General features: G+C 47.6%; 1 protein-coding gene across 8 annotated transcripts in view; it reads left to right on the plus strand.

The window, feature by feature from the left end:
• Window positions 1-12,287: 12,287 nt before the first annotated feature.
• MBNL3 (muscleblind like splicing regulator 3) overlaps window positions 12,288-24,620 on the plus strand; it is a 94,887-nt gene continuing 82,554 nt past the window's right edge. For 6 of the 8 annotated variants that reach the window (XR_004243133.1, XR_004243134.1, XR_004243135.1 and 3 more), the window contains exon 1: window positions 12,288-12,369. The gene's annotated coding sequence lies outside the window, so the exon portion shown is untranslated. Of the gene's footprint in view, window positions 12,370-12,555; window positions 12,604-13,514; window positions 13,708-24,620 lie in introns of those variants that run through there. The other 2 variants (XM_032124416.1, XM_032124415.1) reach the window with 2 other exon arrangements.

Below are 24,620 nucleotides of genomic sequence, written 5' to 3' on the forward strand. Positions count from 1 at the left end.
ACTTATCGAGCTCATCTCAAGGGTGACTTTCTTGTGAGACATCAGAGAAGAGTCCATCTCTCAGGCCCCCAAAACCAAGGATGCTCCTTGACATAGGCTGTTGTGTGAGGAAAACTTTGCTGCTGATTATGGAGCTCAGTATTAGACGTTCTCACCTGCCAAGCAGCAGAGATGCATGGACATCACAAGCCAGCCTGATCTCTGCCATCATCCAGTGCCAAGATCTCTGCCCTTAGGGCAAAGTTCTTCCCTCCCTGGCCCCACCTGAGGTCCAGGGTGAAAAGAAGCATATATTGAAAGGATTTCTATGTGCTGGCCAAGTTCTGCTTGGTATTCAGAAGTGGAAGAAAGCAGGAACCCTAATGTTTACATCCATACCAATTTAGGCTTTAATTTAGGCAATATAATGCAATCTTTCCCTGGACTTTAATAGCTTTTCTATTATTTTGCTCCACAGATACTTGGAAATGTGAGCTCCTTTGCTACATGACTACTTAGACCAATAAAGGAGCTATTTACTTAACACATTAGTTTGCAGGCAGCCTCCTCCTTTCTCAATTTGGCCAAACCGGAACACTGCCTTTGTCCATGGCTGTGAGTATGAATATGCATAATTAATAAATGTTATTTGCTGGACATTTACTCCTGAGTGTCTCAGCTCTCCTTGACCGAGCAAATCTGTCTCTTTGAGATCTAATGAAAGGTTTAGACTTTTAAATTTATTTTCTTAGATTAGTCTCAGAAAATAATCCTATCATTCTAATAGGTAGATCCATCCCTGAGGAAGATATGAATAAATGAAAAAGTAATAGGTGAAAAATAAGCCAGAGCTGCTATTACAGAAGAGTCTTTCTGACTTTTTAATTTTTGGTTCAGAAACACAGGAAAACAGACTGTGAGCATGCAAAATGCAGACAGCTGCTCCTGCAGACCTAGGAGCTGTTTTTCTGTTCAAAAGTGGCAGAATTTCTACTAGAGCAATCTTCTCTGGAAATACATTTTAAGTGTCTGTTGTATTAAATCTGTTTTAGGTTGCATCGAGTGCACGAAATTCAGTGTCTGTGTTCAATCCCATTTTGTATTGTACACACTAGAGGGAGCCATGGAAAAACCAATCCCCAGCCTGCTGCCAGGCTCCTGCCTTTCTCCCCAAAGCCCTGGGGCCTGCCTTCTCCTGACCTCTCCCCTGGGAAAATGAGTGTCTTTGAGGAGTAAACTCTCAAAAAAAAAAAAAAAAAAAAAAGGCTGTAGGAGCAGTTTGTTGAAAGTAAAGTGTATTGCTTGAATATTCTGGTGTTGGTCAAAATTTTAGATCTGAAAAATGCATTTATTTCAATACATCTAAATGTTGCCTTCTGAGAATGCTCCAGGTTAGGTGATGTTTGTCCTTTTGGATGTTGCCCTGTACTGGTGTTCCCCAGTGAAACATTGTGTATACATCCAGGAGATGCTTTTACACTGTAGCCCACTCTCAGGAGGACAGCCATTGTTGAAGGTATCCAGGACTCAATTAAAATATTTCAGGAGACAGGAAATTATTTTTGCAACTCTGTTTCATCTGAAATTCGATTTGTTTCTCCTGCTTCCAAGATCTTTGTGTGCCTACCACCCACAAATTCACCTAATCTATTCTTAAAGTCCCCTGTGCTCCCAATGCTACTTCCCAGAGAGGTGAGTCCTTGGGGCTGGGGGAGAGGGAGCTCCTCTGCTTTCCTTCTGCCTGAGCCCTCTTTGCGTTGGGAAACAGGGAAAGAGAGCTCCTAGCTCACCAGCAAAGTCCCAGATTCTGACTGCCTCCTGAGCCCCCATTCTCCTCAGCTAAATGATGTTTGTTTATAAGGGATGATTTAGCATAGCAGATATTCATTTTTGCCTCCTTTGGGAGCTAATATTGGGAACTGGTGATGCAATCCCTGTGTGCGGATGGATCTTTGAGGAGGTTAATGCACTGTGCAAGGCCAGGATGACCCATGCAGCCACTCCAAGGCCTGTATTTTCACAATGACTATTTGCTCTGGCATCTTTATGGAAAAGAGTGGGGCTGTTAGCGGAACATGGCTGGAATCAGAGCAGGGATATGAGAATTTAGCCCATGCTATTGTTAATGGTGGTCACAGTGCTGCACATGTGAAGCCCAAATGATAACAGGCGCAGACTGTTTGCTTTGCTGCCTTACAGCACAACAGCAGCTTTGTTGGAGCTTTGATGAGCTGTCTTTGCTGCAGCTTGGGTACAGGCTGCTTTTCTGTCTGCAAGGAAACATCATCTTTGTTAAGGCAGAAATGTCTCCCTCTGAATGGCAAGGAAAGAAAAGCCAAGCAGTGGTCTTGTCAAGTGCTGTTCCACTGATAAAACAGAAAATAGGACAAAAGTTTTCTCCCATCAAACAGGGTTATTCTCAGCCCAGAGCAGACATCTCCCATTTATTTATGTCCTCTTGCTCCTGTGCTCTTTTCATGCTCCCATCTGTATAAAGTTTCAAAGGGGCTCTGGGCCTGACCTTGCAAGTCCTCAAAAGACCTGTCACTGAGGTAAATAAATCAAGCAACAGGCTGTGAGAGAGTAACAGACACCAGCTAACTAATCGGGAAGGCTTTCTGGGATTGCAGCTGAACCCTGGCACAGAGGTGGATGCACAGCTCGGCAGGTAGGATACGCACACTGTCACATTTGAGGGTCAGGAGTTGAAGCTGTGGCAGTGCAAGGTGTAGCAATCCTTCCTGGCCTCTCCTGCTCTCCCACAGAGATTGGTGCACCTTTTCTAAGTCATGGAAAAAGAAATATTAGCTGAGTAATGCTTAAACAAAGCCTCTGTGTGTTTGGGGATGGTGGGGAGTGTGCAGGCTGGGCTGCCCAGGCAGCCCAAGAGTAGATTTAGAGCAGCTTTTAGCTTCTGATGAAGTCTGGCACACTCTTCTGCTTGGACCAGTGACCCTGGAGGAAGAAATGAGAACCCATTTGGGAAACAGTGATACTTCCATAGCATCATCATATCCTCAGTCCACTGATGACCTAGGGAGGTTTCTTTCCATCTGAGATGGAGATACTATTCCAAAGTGATCTGCAATGCACACCAGACACAGTGTCTCTCAGTGCTGTGATCTTCAGGGAAAGGTCTCCAGGGGGGATGGTGCTGGTTGTGTTTGGAGGCGATGCCATGATTCAGAGGGACACACCTGGGACAGTGTGTGTTTGGGTTTGCCTGCATGCTGGCCATTGTTGGGAAACAATTTTTCTCCTCCTCAGATGCATCTTAGGCTCTCCAAAGGCACAGCTGAGTGCTGAGGGGCAGAGTTGTGCCCCTGTGTGTTGTTCCCCACCATTGTACCTGGTTTTATTTAGAAAAAAGCCAGCAAGGCTAGCAGAAGCCATTCTTTGCCATATGATGTAGCAATTGAAAGGAGAAACTCTGCTTTTTATGGCTCTCAAGGAAAGGCTTCCCATTTAGCCCAGGAGTAGCAGCTGTTCTCCCAGTTTACAACACACAAACAGACTGCATTGTTTTCTGATTTGCCTTTTTTATTACAGCAGATATTGGATGGATAGCTAGCAAAAAAAAGCAGGGGAATACCAACCCAGCTGGGTCACTTTATGGCATTTGGGAACTGTAGGAGCTCAGCACATGCTCTTCAAGGCAAACACCACCCAGGTACACCTGTGATCATTGTTGCTGTCTCTGGGTGCATGGGAAAAGGGTCTTCTTACAGTGGGTGGGGCAGAGAGCTGGTGGTCCCAGGGGACCTTCTTGTATATGGGATGTATACAAGAGCTGGGAGATGCCCCATGAGCCAGGCAAGAACCAGCCTGTGAGGGTGACTCTGCAGCCTGTTGGGAGCACTGCACTCAAAGGGAACTTTTCTCCCTCAATTCATCAAACACAACTGCATTAATGCGAGGGAGCAGAGCACTGAGTAGGCAGGGGCCATTTTAACAATGTGGCAATGTCTTTTATTTATTTGTTTACTTAACCAAGATCACACCTGGAAATGGCTGAATTGATTTCTGTAAGTCAGGCTCTTCTGTGTCAGGTCCTCAGTGGGTATTGCTGCCTCAGCTGACATTTATGCAGCTGATATTTATGCACTGGATGTTTTTTTAGCGCTTCCTCAAGCTCATCTACCCCTCCCAGCTGCTCTCACGGTGTAGCAAGGCAAAGGGGCTTCTGCCAAGGCTTGCCAGGCAGGCTACTCCGCAGGGCTCTACTCTGCCTTCGGGTGACTTGAACACTTGTTAATTGGCAGCAGTTTCTTAGCCCTCGCTGGAGGCAGAGGCTGTGCCAACACGCTGCTTCCTCCACCGCATGGCTCCAGTGATTACAGCTTGGCTCAGCCTTGCAGTGCTGCTGTTCTTCCCTTCTGAGCCTCTCCTGGGATCCAGAGGTTTTGGCAGGCACTTCCTCCGTGTAAGGTGTCTCTGGGGGCCGGGGCTCACTTCCCAGGACTGTCTCACATGTGCCCAAATTGGCTGCAGGCTCAAGCCATCTAGAGAGAGGAGCGAATGCCAGCAGCCAATGAGTCAGTGCACTCCCATGGTATTTGCTAGGCTTGGGTGTGGTTCCTCAGAAATGCCAGTTCACTTCCAAAGGAACATAAATCACGACATTTATACAAGCTTCAGTTCCACAGATCCCTGTTTAGCAGCCAGGATGGGGTTTACAGTTAATTAAAAAAGCAAAGAAGAAGAGGGCATGTGAAAGCAAGACCCAATGTCTTGAATAATTATCCCAAGAGCAAAAACTTTCACTCTTCTTTCAGATGATGACAAACACTGGGGAGCAGCCGCCCCCGGAGACTCTGGCTCCTCCTGCCTCCCTCCCTTTGAAGCTTGGTTTCCTTCCCCTCGGCGGTGCAGCAACGTGACGGGGGACAGTATGTTCATCACATGCTGGCACTCGGACTCTCTGCGGGGCTGAGCCCGACTGCTCCTGCAGCCGCCCATGTCCTCCCTCCAGAGCAGTTCCTCCGTGGCTGCTTGGGAGAGGGGCAAATGGGGCGGCTGTAGCCATTTGCTGGCTTCGGAGAAGGAATCCCTCCTTCCCCATCTTACCTGGCTCTGCACACCTCTGCATGGGTGACTTGTGTGGGACAGGGGGGACAAGAACACTCCCTTGCTGGAGGAAGGGACCAAGCATTTTTCTGTGCATAATCCACCGTAACAGTCAGCAAAGAAAAACTCCCAAACCCTTTTGTTTAAAACAACTGGATCTCTCTTACCTGCTTCCACAAATTGAGAGCATTTTTTCCTGCCCTCTTGTTGCTGATCCAAGTCAATTGATTTGAAAACCTGGATACCTGATGGCTGGGGTCTCTGATGCATGTACCTGATGCTCACAGCCACCCACAGCTCATTGCCTCCTTTGTGAGTCTTGTTCCCCTCCTGTGTTTCTACCTTTGACGTTACACTCCTTGTATTGCAAGTCCAAAGAACAAAGCTGTCCTCCCCACGCACTCAGGCACTCCTTCTTTTTCTGACTGATCTCTGCAGTGCAGAGTTATTAATAAAAAATCACAACGTCATGTACAGCCCGCACCATCACATCTGTCAATATCACCACCACGCAAGATTGTGTGTTTTTTCCAACTTTTAGTGTTTCTTTGCTGCAGAGGTTGTTTAAAAGGAGGAGGAAAGCTGAGAAATCCCTCCCCACCTGCCAGAAGAAGTGAGTGATGATTTCAGTTTGGGATGTGGCAGTTTGATGTCATCATTCATGGTTATTAAAAACTGTTATTTGCGAATCTTCAGTTGCTAAAAATAAAAGAATTCTAATACTTTACCATGATTTATCTTATTGAAGGTGTCAAAATGATCCTGGTTTGTCAACCCCTTATGTAAAATGTAATTTTCTAAGCAGTGCTCATGGCCTGTGTCTGCTCACTCCTTGGTAACATATAATAGCAGTGGCCATTAAAATCAGCCTCTGCTTGAGTGGGTTTAGGTTTTGAAAACTTATTTTCAGCATTTCCCATAGTTAGTAAAATACAGAAGTGCAGGAATATAATGCATGACCCTGTCCCAGCAAATGCTGGGTTTCACTGCCATGAGGGTGAGTGATGTACAAAGCAACTTTGGACCCAAGGCCCCTCTGCCCTGACACACTGAGAAGCTCAGGACAAAACCTTCTGAAGAAAATGTTGCAGCAAAAAAATACAACACAAGAGAAAGCAGATTTTATGGTGGGGATCTTTCTGTGTATTCCCTTCACAGCATAGGTGGGACCTCTAATGGGTTACCACACTCCCCGACAGCAGTGTTTGGCTCACTCTGCTGATTGTCTTGTAGCAAGAAAAGAAATTAGCTTGTGGCTTTCTTAGTACCTCAGAGGATTCACAATACTGAAGGAATATGGAGCAGGGGAAGGTGTCACAACATCAGCCTGAAACACTAAGTTCCTCCAGCATGGGATGCAGGGACCATGGGTCTCATGGCCCCCACAAAGGGATCTGCAGGTGGGTGTGAGGGTGACACTGGCCCAGAGAACCTCTGCAGCCTTCATCAGCCTTCTTGGCACAAACACTTCTTAAATAGTCTCTTTCTGTATGTGTGTGAATTGCCACTGGGGTGCAGCTCTGCAATCTTGTTTCTGCTCAGCACTCAGATTCTTTCATGTTACACATCCATGGGCAGCCTGTGTGTACCTTAGTGGGGCTTTTGCAGAGGACAAGCAGGGCTCTTGCCATTGCTGGCTCCTAGGGAGGTGGCACAGGACCCAAATGGGTTTGTTGAGAGCAAGCCAAAGCCAGAATTAGAGCGTGACTGTTGTGTCCATGGGGAGAGTAATGGCAGCCCCAGACCAATCCACTGTGTAAGCAAACAGCTGTCAGGAGGGCTTGGTAGGGCTAAGGGAATAGGGTGATGGAGAGAGGGCTGCCCTGGGACTGGAAGTCCCATCCAGTCCTCCTTTTTGTCTGGTACGTGAGGCTACGTGGGAGTTTCCTCATTTGCAGGTTTAAAATCTTGTGGGCTTCAGGGAAGAAGGTGGAAACTGCTGTGGGCTAGGCAGGAAGTAGATCTCTTTCAGCTGTAAAAATCCCTGAATGCCTTGTGCCAGCTTGTGTGAGTGGCCATTTACTTGCCAGCTGGAGAGCTGCACAGTGAGGGGGAAGGAAGTTCCACTCTGTGCTAGAATTGCTTTGGTGTAGAGTATCAGGGATATTTCTTCCTCTGTTTTTACAACTACTTTACACCACATGCTACTTTCTGCTGTTTTATTTATCAATAACAGCAAAATGTCACTTGCTTTTGCAGCCTGATGATGTGTATGTGCCATGGGGCAGAACATAGAAAGGACATTGAATATACCTGATCCTTCTGCTATCCATGGGCTGTTCACAACACCACGTTAATAGCCCTTCCCTCCAGACACCTGCCAAAGACACAAACCTCTCCTGCTTTGTAATGCCTGCCCAGGAAGTTTGGGACACAGAAGAGAGGCTACAGACTAAGGGGCCCCAGTCTGGTCCTCTCTGACTTCTTCCCCTTCCCTGGGGCAGTCCCAAACACAGAAGCTCAGGATATTCCTCTTTCTCCTCTCTGGTTCACCCAGCTGGTCCTCTGACTGCTCACAGAGTTGAGTGCACAACCCAGCTGAGTACCCAGCCCAAAACTCATGGAATGCAGCCCCTTTGAATCCACCAGCTAAGCCATCTGCTCAGGTGTTGAAATTTTGTGCAAATTCCAGCCCAAGTTTCCCAACCATGAGCATAGACAGGCTTCCTCAAATGGATGCTGAGAGCAGATCACACACTTGTACAGTGTGCAGGCAGCTTGACATGTAAAGCACCACCTCTACAGAGAGAAACCTGCCCTGTGCCAAATACGGGATGTGGCATGAGTCAAAATGAGGGACACCAGGAAATAATAGACTTCACATGAAAGAGAACAATAATTTGCAGCTGTAACTCACCTTTCATCTACAGATCACAGAGGCGTCTCAAGCACTAATTAGCACAGCCTGGCAGCATTGCTGCCCCATAACTAGTGAGGGGCAATGGTTATTCCATCTTCTGGCATGCAGCCACATGTCCTTGCAGGCACCAGCAAGAGGCAATTGGCTTGCAAGGTTGGTCCTGTTCCACTTCTCACAGCTGTGCTGGAGGTTCCTGAGCACCTGTGCCAAGGCGCTGCTTTGTGTCCCAAGCCAGTGCAGGTTTGGTGTCTGCTTCCACTGCAGGTAAGTGAAGATGGGCCAGGGGGAGCAGAACACACTTGGGATCCAACTAATTTCTGCTCTGGGTTCCATCTGATATTTTCTATGTGGAAATCACTACTTAAAGAAAACTTGAGTGGGAAAGGTAAGATCCTTCAGGAGCAAAAATCCACCCTTAACAGTATTTTAAGTGAGTATGGCAGGGAAGTTTACAATCTCCTAAAGTTTTCATAAATATACGTGTGTGTATATATTTAAATACATATATTTACAAACATTTTCAAAAAATCTAGAGTTCTTTAACCTTGGTAGTTATCTCTGTAGTGTTGGGGAGACACACCCAAAGCACTTGTTAACTAGGGCATGAAGCAGAGAAGACAGGTTTGCAAGGATCTGTACACGGAGTTGTTCATATTTCTCGGGAAGTACGCAGAAGGCTAGCCAGCCCCAGCCTCAATCCCCTGCTTCTCCGAGTTGAGTCACCTTTCCTAGGAAAAATGAATTATGCTTTTCATGGAAGAATTTAAGTGTGAGAAAGTGGCATACACAGGAAATTTCCCAGTTAGCTGTAGGTGAACCAGACCCATCTTCCCTCCTCCTAGACTGGGTATTTACAACACACCAGCAGCACCCCAGTGCATGAAGGGCACAGCATGAGTCTCTGGGTTGCAAAACTTGTCTATTTTGAGTTTGCAGTGAGAAAAATGAAGCAGAAGTTACTGGACTTCATGTGGGAATTGAAATGTAAGAGAGAAAGAAATGTATGTGAAATATGAGAGAGGGGAATCAGACTGGTTAGTCTCTCTGCATCTGAAATGTCTATGAACATTGTTGAAATACTGCATGCAATCATTTTGCATGGCTGAAAATAGCTCTGCAAGGTGCTGGGTGGCAGTGCAAGCCAGCCCTTGGCATCACACAGCTCCCAGTATCACTTTATTGTCACACCAGGAGCTTTGCTGTACAAAGAAAGCACAACTGGAGTCTCCTGCTTTGTCCATGTTATAAGAAGCTAAATTAAAGGCTAGAGAGATTTTAATTTGCTCCAGGACATAAAGAATGTCGGGGCAGAAGTGAGACCTGCAAGCCCCAGCCGACAGTCCCTTGCCCTGACTTCTGAATGATGTGGGATTAATTTCCTTCGTTAAAAATAACCTTGTTTATAACCTTTGTTTCATGATTCAGCTTTTCTGCAGTCAACTGATCGCCATCAAAGCAGGGCAGCATCAGATTTCAGGAGGAGGATGCAATAGGCTGCTGCAGCTCAGGCATGCTCCTTGCAAAGGGCAGTTCAGTGGAGGAAATGAAGGATACCTTGTCAAAGGGCTGCTCTTTTTCGAGAGGAGTTCTCTCTGAGATCGCTGTGCCAAATCCTAAAGTGCCTGGAGCTCCTGTTATGCAAATCCCCACCCATGGCTTCTGCCCTGCCAGAAACACCAGTGCCTCATCACCATGAATGTGGCCCCATGCAGGCCCAAAGCTACAGACAAACGTGGTTTTCCTGGTTCCTCTCTGCCTTCTTGCCTGTAGGTCAGAGCATCAGACATGTGCTCCTCTACATATGGTGACCTGGAGCCCTACCAGTGGCACAGCTACCAGTTCTGCATTTAAAGCAAGACTCATTGCTAAGAAAAATCTCCTAGAAAGTCCCACACACCCACTTTTATTCCTCTCACTGTCGTGTGACGTGTCCCACAAGCAGCACAACTCCCCAGGCTTCTAATGACCATGTTGCGAGGGTTTGCTCACTGCTGTATTATGTTGCCTGCAAAAATCAGGCTACACAGCTGCAATCCTCATCCCATTTAGCAGACTGGAAAGCAGAGGCACAAAATGGAAAGGACCATCCCTTTCCAAAACCTTCTGGTGATTTTTGGCTAGCTGTGGATTAAGTGGCTGTGTTCAGGTGATGTGCTCATGGACACACAAACAATCAGTAGCAAAGACCCAAGCAGAAGCCTTAAGGCACAATCTTGTGGTGCAAATTTGTGCTCATCCTTCTTTTTTCAGGAGCTAATCCTTTGTCCTTGCAGGAAGAGGAATTTTCCATAAATGTGGTATTTTTTTTACACCTCGTTGTGTGTTTAATGTTTAACAGTGGAATCATTATGGTTTTATTAGCAGCAAGTAACGCTTTGTCATCTTCAACTGACTTTGCAAACATTAACTAATTGATCTCAACTATGAATCAGTGGTGGTAACTAGGAAGGGAGGTGAAGTGGTCTGCTGGTGGTCACTGGGGAAGTGATTGTCAGAACAGGACACAGAAACCAGGGCTCACACTTTGCTGCTCAGACCACGAACACGACAGTTTTATTAGTGTTATTTCCATTAGTGCTGCTGTCAGGGAGGGCTACTCTGTGTGTAATAAACAACCCTCAGCTGCTTCTCTCTATGTCTGGTTGAATTCATACTTGACGAAGTGTTACCAGCCCCCAAAAAATTCTCAGTTAAAAGAAAAAAAAAAAACCTAACTGACTTTGTTTTCTTCAGTGACCTAGTGGTTGCTGGTTGTTTTCCAATACCCTATTGCAAGCATAATTCAATTATCTATATTTGTGGGAATTAGATGCTAAAGTCAGAAAGGAGCAGGGCTGCCTGCAGCCACAGTCTGAGAGGTTTTTAAGGACTGCATTGGCAGAGACTGACTTGAAGCATCCTGAAGCTGGCTGCCAGGAAGTTAGCTCCTGGTTTGCAGTATGCAGAACGTGCATGGCGGCTTCATGATTTACTCATCTGCTTCACATTGTGCCTACTCTCCCTCGCAACTGTCCTGGCGTATGCAATCTTCTGTTGCAAAACAGGAGTGAAAATGAGCACTGCAGTGTGGAAGAGCTATGCCACTACCCAGGTAAGGGTGGCCAAGCCTGGCAGGGACACAGCCCCTCTGGGGGGGGAGTGACAACAGCTTTGGCGACGGGAGGCTGTGGTGGTGACTTTGAGGACAAACGAAATGTGTTTGGGGGGAAGTGATGATTGCTTGGGGGCAGTGGGGATACAGCCCCTCAGTGAGGGGGTGCAATGATGGCTTTGGACATAAGGATGGGTGTGATCAGGGGAGGTGATGGTGACTTTGGGGACAGCAAGAACAGAGCAGCAAGGTGTAATAGTGGCCTAGGAAACAGCAGGGATACAGTGGGGACATGTAAGAGTGGCTTTAGGGACAGAGGGTACAGAGTAGGAAGGTATGATGATGACTTTGGGACAGCAGGGACAAAATGGGGGGATGTGATGGTGTCTTTGGGGACAGTGGGGACACAGCAGGGATATGTAATGGTGGTTTGGGGACAGTAGGGATTCAACCCCTCAGCAGGGGACTGTGATAGTGGCTTTGGGGACAGGGGGTACAGAGTAGGAAGGTATGATGGGGGCTTTGTGGACACTGGGAATACAGCCCCTTAGAAGGTGGATGTGATGGTGTTGGGGGACAATGGGGACACAACAAGAAGGTGTGATGGTAGCTTTGGGGACAGCAGGGACACAGTGGGGACACGTGATAGTGACTTTGGGAACAGCGTGGATACAGTGGGGGTGTGTGATGGTGGCTTTGGGGACAGAGGGGACACAGCAGGAATGTGTGACAGTGATTTGGGGACAGTTAGGGATGCAACCCCTCAGTGGGGGGATGTCACGGTGGTTTTGGAGACGGCGGGGACCCATCAAAGAGGTGTGATGGTGGCTTCAGGGATAGAGGGGACACGTCAGGGAGGTGCGATGGTGGTTTTGGGGATGGAGTGGACATGCCAGGGAGGTGTGATGACGGGGGTGGAGGGGACACGGCAGGGAGGTATGGCGGTGGGTTGGGGATACTGGGGATGCAGCCCCTCAGCAGGTGGCGGTGGCTTTGGGGACAGGTGGGCTCGGTGTGGGGACGCGGTAGCTCTATGTCCGGCAGCCAGGCAGAGGTGCGGGTGCCGGGGATGGCCGTGGTACAGAGGTGCCGGGAGGCGTCCGGGCATCCCGGTCCAGCGGCGGGAGCAGCGGCCCTGGGGCGCGTCCCGCTGGTCGCGGCGGGGCGGGGGTCGCGGGGCGGTTGCCATGGCAGCAGCCGGGCGGCGCGCGCGGCCGGCGGGGCGCGGCGCGGCGCGGCCCCGGAGCGTACCATGTGCGCCCGGCGGCGGGAGGCGGCGGCGGAGGGGCCACGACGGCGGCGGTTGCTGCTGCTGCCCTGCTGCTATAGCTCCGCCACGGCGGGCCCAGCGACCAGGAGCCGCTGCGTCAATGTAACGGCGGGGACGGGGGCGGAGGGGACGGGGAGGACGAGGGGGGCCGCTGAGTGGCATTTCCACGCCGCGCGTGGCCGCGGGGAGTGCGGGGTGGGGGGGCGGAGGACGGGCGGGAGGCGTTAAAATGGCGGCGCGCAGGCGGCCCCCGCGCTAAGCCGGCCCCCGTGGCTCGCCCCGCGCCGCCGCGCGTGGCACGGAGCGGCCGCCGCTGCCTGCGAGCGCCGCTGCGAGGTAAGGCCGGGACGGCCGCGGGGCGCCCGGGGACGGGGGGCGCGCTCCGGGGAGGGAGCGCGGTGGCGGCTGGTTCCGGTCCCGATCCCGCGGGCGGCTGTCCCGGGAGCGCAGGCGGGCTGGCCGCGGGTGCTGGCGCGGCTCCGCATCGCTCCTTTGTCTGGCAGCGGCGGCGGCGGCGGGCCGGGCCCTGCTCCGCTCTGGCGGGCGGCTGCGGAGGGCGGCTGGCGCGGTTGGAGTGTGGCGGGGGCGGCGTTCCGTTCTTTAATAGGAAAAAAAAAAAAACCATAAAACCCACATCAGAACTAATTTTTGCAGCCGAAAGTGTCGCAGGCGCTGCCGTACCCCCGGACGCCTGGTAGCGTGGCAAACCTCTGCTCGGAGCAGCGGGAAGCGGAGCTTTACTTCTGGAAAAGCAGCCCAAACTCTCCGGAGGGCCCCGGCCGCTGCAGAGGCGAGAGAGGGGCCAGAGGGGAGGGGGGTTTTTTTTTTTTTTTTTTTTTTTTTTTTTTTTACTTTTATGAAGACATGCGCATTTGTTCATTCTTGCCACCGCACTGGAGTCTGCCTAGAAACAAAGAACACAGCCTGGCGAAGTTGATGCTGGCTCCCAAAGTGTCTGGCGCTTCCCCCCCCCCCCCCTTTCTTTTGCTTCATTTACTTGTGCCATGGTTAAAAGCCTCGAGATATTTCCTTCAATTATTCCCATGTGCCTGCTGATGGAAACATCCCCCCCCGCCTTCGCCCCCTTCGCTCCTACCAGGCCAGGTTACGCATTTTGGAAAGTGCAGCCATGATAGAGCAAGTTCTCTCTCCCATTTTGCCCCGGCCTCGCGGTGTGACAGCTCCCGGGAGGTGTGCCTTCCCACCGGGAGCCACCCCCTTGCTGAATCATCGCTGAGCCGTGGCAGGACAGCTCGTCCGCCCGGGCAGCGGAACATTCCCCGGCCGAGCATGAGGCGGTGGTGAAGCTGACGCGAGGCAGAGACCTGTTAACATTCGGCTCAGGCGCGGGCGAGCGGCTGCGGGGAGAACACCTTCCCGTTTCATGGCAGCGGGAGCCGCCGATGCAGTTTTGAGCTCAAAAGCAAGACGTGCTCTGCTGTAAGGAACATCCCTTGCCTTTGAGATAGTGAAAGTCCGACTGCCTGGTCCTGCAACTTCTGCCTCTCTGAAAACTCCCCTCTTGCGCAGATAGGATCAGCACCTGGCTCGGGGAGCAACGTGCGAATTCGTGGTGTTGTGGCTCTTAGCAATAGTCCTCTGTTGCGTTTGCGTGGAGAAGTGTATGAACAGTAGTGTGTCTGTGCTATTTGCCTAAAACTAGTTTATTTTGCACTGTTGGAAGTCATTGCCTTTGTTACTGCAAGGAAATAATGACTTAATCTTTTTGGGGCTTGGGGTACGATTGTGTCAGATGCTGAGGTGTTGCTAGGTGTCCCTGCCTCCATTCAAAGGTTGCCGAAAAGTAAGAGAGTGAGAGGTGGGATGAGCAATTTTCAGCTGGGGTGTATCAGGCAAGAGTAAATTGCAGCAGTTGTTGGACATGTAATATGATCCTGTAATTAGAGTGAGGTTATAGTCTATACCGTGTTGAAACTATCGAGTGTCTGAGTTGGAGCAGTCTGAATTAAACTAGTTATTCTGGGATTATGCAGAAGCAGAAGTAATGCAGTTAAAGTTTCCACAGAGCAGCTTCCATGGGGTTGCAGAGATGTTTTCCCCCTATGGGTCCTCCTTGTGGGTGTTTTGCTGTTAAGGTAGTATGTGGAGGCTGCAATGGTGCTGTTCTTCAAGTTGGAGAAATGCCTTACACGGCACAGTCCTGCTCCTTGGAGCTTAATTTACTAATGAATGTCCAAATCATGCATCTCGGTCCTGGGAGGGAAAAAAATCCTGAAGGGAGGACTTGGGGGTTCAGCTTTGTGCAGAAGTGAAGTACTTAAAAAGGACTGTCATTTGGTCTTAAAACTTCCCTGCCCCCATTACTCTCCATACCCCAAGAAAGATGAGTGTTAGCAAGTCTGGTGGAGAGCTTGCAGGCTGCAGTCTTTTCAGTGCTCCTGCCAGTGGGGCAGGATCTTCCTGGGGCAGCTTCAAGTAGCTCTGGTTTGCTGTTGGATTGTACTGGTGTGGAGCTGCACAGGCAGACCTGGGCGGCTGTGGAGAGTTACAGTGTGTGGGCACCAGCTCTGCTCACGGGTGCTAATTTCCCTTGGGTGTGTGTGCTTATATATATAGACATGGTGCATATTTAAATGAAGTCATTTTAAAGTAGAGATGGCCCAGGAAAGTTTGAGAACTATTTTGGTGTTTTGAGTGTTTCTCTGAATACAATGGACTGTGCTGAAGCTTCTAGGTATTATGGGATGTACTTATAGCAGGAGAAGGAGCAGTCTGCTTTGGGCTCAGTTGGCCTTCCTAGGAGTGGCTGAGTTTTATGTATGCACCTGGTTCAGCTTGTTTACAGCTGTGTGGCTGCTGCAGAGCTGGTGCTGCCTTATGGGCCTTTAGTGGGATATATTGGCAGAAGTAAAGCAGACCTGGTGGTCAGCAAGGAAATTAGCCCCATGGTGCTGTAAACTGTCCTGCTCAGTGTCCTGCAGCATCTGGCCAGGTCAGCAGAATTCAGGGTTCCGCATCCTTTCCACTGCTGTGAGGGAGTGAGGGACCCACATGGAGAAAGAGGGAGTGGATCTAGACCTGTCATTCCTCCCTCCCAGTGCTGCAGGAAAGTTACTGACACTAGGGATACTGGGAGTTGTCCCTCTGAGATGTTGAATCCACACAGAGGATTTTTTTAGTGGTTTTTGTGCCCAGTTCCACTTCACAAGCAATGGGGGCCTGCTCTGCCCTCTTATTCTCTGTTGAGGAATGGCTGGCATTCTTAGAATTGTTATTCGTAGAATTTTATAGACCTAGAAATTTTCTCCTGGGCTTGTCCCATCTTGGCAAGAGGAATATGTGGAGCTTAGAATTTTGCACTTATGACGCCATCAGACGTGAGGTTTTGAGGGGCTGTTCTGCACATTTAAGGGAATCTCAAAGTGCAACTTAAAAACCTGTGACTGCAGAGAGAGAGAGGCTGGCTTTCTTACTTTTTACAGCATAGCTTGCAAATCAATTTTGAAACTGGTGCTGTAGTAGAAGTGGTCCTGCTTCTGGCCTTTTTCTCCAGTCTCATCCATCCATGTGAATTAAGAATAATCTTGCAGAATAACAAGGAAAAAAAAAGATGCTAATTTGAGCCATCACTCTGCTTCTCCATGTGGCCACAGAAATGGTTGTGTTGGCACAATGACTTGGGGGGCCCAGGCAGGACAGGATGAGACTGGGCCACAGCATAACTGCATTGCTTTCTGGCAAATGGATCTTCCTAAAGGCACAAGTCAAACCATGGCTGTCCTAGTCACCAATGCCTGCAGCCTAGTCAGGAGCCTGCAAACAAATGAAGATTTTCTTTGTGGCTAATGCAGGCAGAGGTGAAGATGAGGAATCTACAGTCAGGATTTGGTGACTGATGCCCACAGTAGGACACCCCTTCTATGCTGGTGGTGGCCACTTGGCTTTGTCAGTGGAGTGAACCATTGCATGACTCAGATGTGTTGGGCAAGAGTATAGAGCATTCATAAGAGCAGGCTTTTTGGACCATGAATGTACTAGAAGTCACGTGTGGAAACTGAGTACTAGAAACACAAGGCTGCTCACTGAGAGGGAGGCTGAGCACTGAAAAGCTCAATTTGCTTGGATCTCAGTATCCAAAGGTAGTCATAGGAGTGATGGCTCTCTTGATGTGATTTGAGAACAGTGCAAACATCCAACCAAAGAACTGCCACCTCAGACAGACACGGCATCCTGCATTTCCATTGCCCAGATCCAGCCTCCCAGCAGCCATCAGGAAAAATGTGAGAAAAATCTATTCTCATTTTGTGATACTTTTGCAGAATGCTAGAAAACCTTGTTTGGGGAGCAACTGCAGGCTGGAAGCAGGGAAGAGAGAATGTCTTTATTGAACAGTGTGTGTTTGCTCTTAAAATCCCTTAAAAGCTCTGAAGCTCAAGCTTGCTTGATTTACTGTGTTTGCCGTATGTAATATTTCAGTGAGAAGTTTCAATTCAGTGTGGCTGAGTTGATGCAGGAGTGCCTTTTTAGGTGATAGGGATCCACTTACCCATGCGTAATGTACTGGTTTGTTTTTTAGACTGTTTTTTTGGGGCGGGGCGGGGGGGAGAGTTGTGACTTCTTTTTAATTGGTATAGTCCAGACCTCTGGGCAGTGCATGCATCCATCTCTAGGGCAATGCTCAGGTTCTAATTTTTCATATGATTTAAGCACAGACTTGTCTCTTTTGCTGAAACACAGTCTTTAAACTGGAGCATTTATAATAAAACATTTTGTCGTTCTCTGTTCACCTCTAATGCAACATTATAGGTACCCCAGACTTTCTATCTGTGTCTGCTGCTGAAATGGAATTCCTTATCTTGCTAAGTATAGAAATTTCGTTTGTTTTCTCCAGATTCCCATGTGTACAAAATTACTGCCCCTGGCTAGATGATTTACCTGAATTTGTGCTTGTTATGCATTTGCAGTTGGGCACCTCTTGCCTGTTAAGCTATGCAGTGCATGTTGTTCTTTTAAAAGGTGTATATCCTCCTCTTTTTCCATGCCATCTTGCAGAAAGGATTGTCTACCACGAGTGATATTATCGTCTCCCATTTTAAATGGTGTCAGCAGATACTTGTTTTTTCTCTTCTCCCATTCTAAAGCTCAGTACTCACCATGGGAATGAGTCCTGTTGTATTACTGACATGGAACAAATCTGTGTCTTGGCCTTCAAATTATATGGCCTTGCTGAGTGAAGGGGAGGGCCTTGGGAGCCCAAATAAAGGTGCCAGGATCTGTTTGCCTGGGGATTTTTTTGTAAAAGCACGTAGGCTGATAGCAAGCTGAAAAAGCGGTGGCCTTCTGAGCTGGATTTTTTATGTCTGAGGGCTTCTGAATGCATAAAATCAGAGAGAATGTGTCTGTGTAATCCGATCTGCTCTTGAAAGCCTTGTGGAGGGCTGCATGCTGCAGACATGAGCTGTGTCAATAAGAACTCTATTCACCCTCAGAAAACAGCCTCGTGATCCGGTTTGACTGGCAGGCTTCCTAAGGGAGAGCCTTTTTTTGAGAAAGAGCTCCGATTTTTTGGCGATACTTCTGTCTGCCTTTTTGGATTCTCACTTATTGTTCTTTCCTTGGAGTGATAAACTTGGATATTTTTGCTGGAAGCTTGTTGGGGCAGAGGGAGGATTTCATGTAGCGCTGTAACCAGGAGTGTGGGGTGAGTTTCCTTCCTTGCAGTGCAGCCCCTCTGCCAAAGCTGTATTTATGAGCATGAAGGTAAGGGATTTAAAAGAATATGAGGTAGGACTAGAGGTCTCTGTGTGCAGGAGATTGTACCATACACTTGTGCTTGCTCAAGGTACTGTCTTGCAGAACAGTGGCACAAAACACCCATCCTTGTAAAAGTCTTGGATGTAATGCACAAAACGTGTGTTTGTGCATGCTTATGTGCTTTTTTTCCCCTTGGTTCTGCAGATGTCTGTGTTACCCAGAAGTGTTGCTGGGTGAAATTCTGCTTTTGGTAATGCTGCCATAAATCTGCTGTGAAGGCAGTGTTGTACTAATGGCTGTAATTTTCTGGTTGCTATTATTTATTAAAAAAAAAAAAAAAATCACGCAAGGCAAAAATCTAATTCTGCTTTATGAAGTGTTCTACACCTGGCATGTAATCTTTTAAAATCTTGTAGGAAAAATCTGCTTGACCTGGTAAAATGATACTTACGAGATTTGCTGAAAGCAGAATTTTAGTCAAGAATACCAGGTTCTGAGCTGCTGTTAAGTGTGTAGCATTTGTGTAAATGGCATTTTCTGCTGCATTACATGTGTGATATTTGATGTTTGCTCTGCTGAGGTCTTAAAGCCATTCTCTTTGGCACTGAGTTACTGGCTTTAACAAAAGAGATAACGGACTTTCAGTTTTGCATGTTTCATTTTTTTTCTTCCAAGTCCTTTGGTCTGTCACTTTTCTTAAATTTTCATGTCCTTCATCAAGTGATGATTTGAAAATTAGCTCATCTGTATGTCTTTCTGGGTTATTCTTGTAGCTGCAAATGAAAGCTTTAAAATATAATTAGAATGTAATATGCACAAACTCAAAAAAACCAAAACCAAACCCAACAAAAAATGAAATAATGCAAAGCTATTTAAGAGAAATGCAGTTATGTTTTGAGCCAATTGAGGCTTGACTAAATTTCTCAGAGTTCTCTGGTGATGATGTAGTAAAACCAAAATTAACTCCTGAAACATGCCTGTCCCGAGTCAGGCTGGTGAAAATGGAGAGAGCCACTAAGGGAAGGGTAGTCTTGTTGGGGAGCCTGTCCCTGTGCGGTTTGCAAATGGATCTAGCATTTGGGGTGATTCCTGCAGTTCCATTTCCCTGGCTCTTCCCAGCTGAATCCCCTTCAGTAACGGCCTGATCTTGCCTACAACAGCTTTAATAACAAACTGTCTGTTTTAGGTGGGATTGGCCCCTGAGCGAACAGTGTGCAGACCTTGGCGGCCATGGACAGGGCAAGGGTGGGCAGGAAACGCTGGCTGCTGCTCCTCTTAGTGTGGGGAGGCTGCAGTTGGATGATTTATTTTTACTTCCTGTTCCAAATCTGTTTGGGTCAAAAGTAGAGGTGTTTTTCCATATTAAGATGTTTGGCTTCATTCTGCTAGGCAGCAATAAATTTCACACAGTGCACAATGCGTTTCTTATATTTCAGAGACACTTTATTGCTGCCTTTGACTTTTAATTTGGATGGTGAAACCTTTATTAGTGCTTTCTTTGTTTCACGACCTGCTTTTCAAGGAAAACAGAAAGCTTTTCTTTTTGTCCTCCTTTCCTTCTGTTTTGGGAAGAGCCTTTAAAATATATCACAGGTCTGTAGCTGAGCAGAGGGAGGGAGCTTGCAGGTCTGTCTGCCATGCCTGGCTCCTCAGCAGGCTCACAGGGAGACAGGGACACCTCAGTCTGCTTCTCTGCTCCTGGAGTTAATTAGGATGCTGGGACTTAATTCATTAGTGCTTGTGTAGCGTTTGGTAATGTTCTGGTGGAAGGTTCTGGGACTATGTGGTGGTTAGGTGTGGTTATGCAATGCAGGGCTGTGATACTGGGAGGAGCCCGTGTGGGTTAATGGACCAGCTGTTAAAGTGGTCCTAAAGGCTGAAATGGTGAGCTGTCAAACATCCCCATGTCATTGATGGGAAATCCTGCCTGGTAAAGGACAAGCTCTGAGCCATGGCTGACTTCCAGGCTGCTGCTGGGAGTTGTTCTCCAGAGCACTGGGTTAGTCCACAGCATGCAAAATGTTACTGCAGGCCATAGGGTGCAAAACTGATGGAGAAGAGAGAATTGGGCTCTTTGGGCTCTTCCCTGTTTGGGCAGCAAAGGTGTTTGGGTTTCACTCCCCAAAATCTGGTCAAAACTCTTAATCAATGCTGGTCACTCTTCTTAAGTTGCTCAGTTGCAGGATCTTCTGTTCTGCAGCCAGCAAGTCAGGATGGATAAACCTTTTTATAAGCCATACCAGGTATCACTGGGCTCCTTTCAAGTATAGTGTGAACATTTTTATATAAGTAGTAATAAGCAATGCTGGCCTGGGGGCTTGTATTGCATTTTCAGATACATTTCAGTGAAGTTATTTTTGAAGTACAAAAAAGAAACAGTAGCATGGAGCCCTCCACAGGGTTACAGGTGGTTTATCCTCCTTTCTTTTAAACCTCCAGATGGTGGAGTTGTATCCGACTGAGGAAGTTGGAGTGTAGAGGTGTTTTGTGAAGCCTCTATGCCCTTAGGCAGACTGCCCAGGTTTTGGCACTGGCATCTCCACCTTGCGTTTGCACTTGACTCGTGGATCCACAAACACATGCCTCCATTCTGTGTACTCTGCTTGTTCCTCAGACCAAGTCCATCACTGATGAATTTGGCTTGACTGATTACTCAGTGAAGCACTTGGTGTGACAACTTCAGTGCCCTTCATTAAGCAGAGCCTTGGTAATGAGCTAACGTTGGCGGTGTCCCAAGTGCCCAGGCGTGGTCTGGCTAATAAAGCAGCACCTTTCCCATGGTGCTTGAGGAAGCTGCATTTCAGGTCATGTAAATAAGGAAACCAGAGTGGGCTGCTCTCCTGCAGGATGAACGGCAAGCCGTTTCCCTCCTGCATCTCCATAGTGAGGTGACACCTCCCCTGCTGCCTCTGGGTACAACCAGTCTCTCCACCTTGCTCAGAAGTGCAGGCAGGTTGTTCCCACTCCTCCCCATGCCTGCACTGCGCACTCCCTTGGACCAGTCTGCCCAGGGCACCTCTCTTGGGTGGTTCTCACACGGGATTGACCACCTTCATCATGATTTTCAGGGTCTGCAAAGCAGTAGGTTGAGTAGTTGTGATCCATGTTTCTTCTAAGACTGTGGAGATGAATATGGCATGTAGGGTGGATTCTGTATGAGGTTTTATAGACCTTGCTGAAGGGAGAGACTTGCTGGGTTGAGGACTCTCCAGCTCTGTGACTGTGTTGTAATATGACTCATTCAGTAGCTGACACTCAGGTACCAAGGTTGGAATGAGGATGCTGCTGCCAAACGCCAAATTCCTTCTGTGCCCTATGTTAGGTGGAAGGTTATCCTTCTGACAAGACCTTGAGATCTATTCATAAGGTACAGGGAAGCTTCTGGTGTGCTTAATAACAGATTTATTTATTTTCTGTACAGTGCTACCTGTGTTGTTTTTCTAGAGATACCTGGATTTCTAAATTCGGCCCACGTGTAGAGACTGTTGTAGATGCCCGTAGTTGGGTGGTGACACCATTTTGCATGCCAGCTTACATGATAAAGTTTTCCCCTGGGTCTTGGAACTTTTTATGGGGAACGTGTGTATTTGGGAGAATTGTGGAAACCTCTTGACAATGGGGCATTGCCAAGGCAGAGCCATTGGCTGCTTGAGCTCCCAGGCTGTGCCAAGGTGCTCTTGGCTTCATGGGTGCCATGAGGAGCTAAGCCTCCTCTTTCATGCACTTCATATGGTTTTTGGCACTGAAAAATGTGTTCTCTTTCCTCACTGCTGCTGTCCTCTTCCTTCTCCTTTGTCAGTCTCATGAATGCTTGTCCTGGCTGAGGGAGAGGGCAGGAATGATGCCTGGGCCGATGCTGCCTGTGTTTGGGTCAGCTGGAAAAGGTGGTGAAAGTGGAGCTGGAGGATGCCCAGTGCTGTAGGAGAGTGTCTGCATGAGTGAGGCTGAGTCAGTCACTGGTGGCCTTTTGCAAGGTGCTGGGGTTTTTTGGTTCAATAAAACACTCTAATAATTATGTACTAATTAGAAAAATGCTTAGAGCATCCGTTGCATAAGGCTGTGAGCTAAGGCAGGTGCCTTTTAGCAGCAGTAATTCCCTTTTGTTTCAAAAAGGACTGGACAGTTGAGTTGGACTGATCCCATGCAGCGGCAATTCACCATACATTGTATTTCAGATAACTGCCCACTGATTCCAGTTTTGTGAGTATGTGGATGTGTTGGCTTGACTTCCCAATGTAGGGACCAGGAGAGCAAGTGGGGAATGCCACAGTCCAGCCAAGCATGCCAGATTTGGGACTGAGTGGCAGTGATTTGCAGGTTTTTTGACATGGAGTTCCCTCTCTCTCAGTAAAATGTAGATTCAAACACTTGTGAGATGTTTTTTTAGCACAATCATTCATGATGTTCAGCAGCAAACTTGACTGGTGTCTTGCTTGTCTGATGGCTTTCTTTTGAGCATCCTTAGATATTTCTCTGTCGTGATGACTGGGGAGAGGGATTTTACAACTGAACTGAAACTTAAATTTCAAAAGGAGTTTTTTCTCATGAAAATAAATCTGTGTTTGGCTTTGCTGCTGTTAACTGTTCTCTATCTTCAGTTTGCTGGTGCTGGCTGTAAAACCATTAAATTCCTAGTGGGGTAGTGCAGAGCAGTGTCTTCAGTTTGAATCTGAATGTTAGTGAGGAGCAACTTGAATTTAAAATCAAGTTTTGCTCACCAGCAACAGACACTTTTTTGTTGGTCCCGTGTGCCTGCGACACGTGCTAGTGCTGTGGCATGTTCTGCGCTGGCGAGTGTCAGCTCCTTCTCCCTGGCAAAGCCCAGGGCTGAAGACCACTTTTTCCATCTGTGGGAGTGACACTACTGCAGCACAAGTGAGACTTTCCCCTTGCCTGTTGATAGGCAAAGAACCCATTAGGATTGCAGAAACTTATTCACAGACTTAAGCAGCAATTGTAAGCATCCTATCTTCCTATTTTTTTAGGTTAAACTAACACTACAAATACTTTATTTTGTACGACTCCTAATACAACAAAATTGTCAAGGGGGAGAAGTCCACTGTGGTGATTATTGTCCAAATATAATAACTTTGTGATAGGCAGACAGTGAGGCTGACTACAAATGGGAGTGATTCTGAGAGGAAGGTAAAAAACCTTAATATTCTGAATGATAGATGAATGAATTTAAATTCATTTAATGTCAGTAATCTTTGTATTATTAACCATAATCTGCTTCTGAGAAGCATACGGATGTGGCTTCTTTTTTTTTCCCAGCTCTCTGTAGAACTGCAGTAATAAGAACAGAGTGTTTCTCCTGACCTCTGCCTTTAGACTATGAGCTCCCAAGGGCACACATTTTTCTTCTGTATTTTTGGACAGCATTTGCAGGTAGTGAAAGCTGCCACAAATAAATAGCAAATCTGGGAGCATGTTACCATAGTCCCAGATCATTTAGCAAGGGACTAATCCTGCATGATGCTTACAGGAGAGTGAAACAAGGGCTGCAATCTACTATCCTTGCGTGGGTGGTTTTAGGATGGTCTTAAACCTGTGTTGCAAAAGAGGTTCTCAGTAAGGTGATCTAAGGAGGAAACTGAAAGTGTGCAAGAGGGTTCAGGCTGCTGTAGTTTTGGATACACAACTTTCTAGATGGTTTACCAGAGGGGAGGTACAAATGCAATGGTATCAATGAATTTGATGTAGTATTGTTAGCTGGATTGTGGAGGTGAGGAGGCAAGACTAGCTTTAGGATTGTTGTTGGGAGCTTTCAATGTGGGAAGAGAATGCCGTGGCACATCCAGCATCTTTGGGTGGGAGGTTATCACGATCAACCTCATGTATTCCCCTCTTCTGAGGGAGAGAGCTGGTGCACATGAGTTTAGGTTTCTGTAGGAATGTGATGTTGCTTATCCTGGAGATCCAGACAACCAAAATGAGAGAATTAAAGCATGAGATCTGCTTGCTTATGACCTGAATCCCCTAATCACAGCCCTGTGTAAGTGAAGGTCTTAGGCTGGGTTGAGTAGAGGGCGTCTCCACCCAAGAAAATGTACATCTGCCCTCCACCTCCCAGAATTAGAGCTTACTCCTGATGAAATGCAGTTTTAAGAACCTTAAACGTTGCCTTAAACCAGATCTGCTGTTTGCGACATTGCTTCCCCTGTGGCAGGCACATAGTGAAGGCATGGCGAAGAGAGGCGTGTGCTACCTGAGCTCCGTGTCCTCAGGACACCTACCCTGGGTGCCAGGAAGTGTATCCTGGTGAGTCCATGCCTTCTGGACCTGGTCTTTCATTTGAGGGCTTGGATTAGAGCCTTAATTGTATGTAAGTGTGATGCTACTTACAGAAGTAACATTGAGGCAGTTCATGCAACAGGGTGGCCACTTTCACTGACCCTGTAATTTCCTTTTGACTGTGGCTGTTTTTCCTAGGGTATCCCACTAATGCCAAGACAGTGGTAATCCCATGCTTTTCAGCATGGTGTTCAGTTTATTCCGGGTTGTAAGACTGAAGCTAGTGATGTAAGACTTGCTGGGTTTTTTTTTTTCAAGTAGGTAGCTAAACTGAAAAATCAATTTTTAAAAAAAGGAAGGAATTTACTCCATTTTGCGTGTTTTCAGCAAAGAAGAATAGAAAA

Source organism: Corvus moneduloides, chromosome 14, assembly GCF_009650955.1.
Source record: "Corvus moneduloides isolate bCorMon1 chromosome 14, bCorMon1.pri, whole genome shotgun sequence".
Taxonomy (NCBI): Eukaryota; Metazoa; Chordata; class Aves; order Passeriformes; family Corvidae; genus Corvus; species Corvus moneduloides.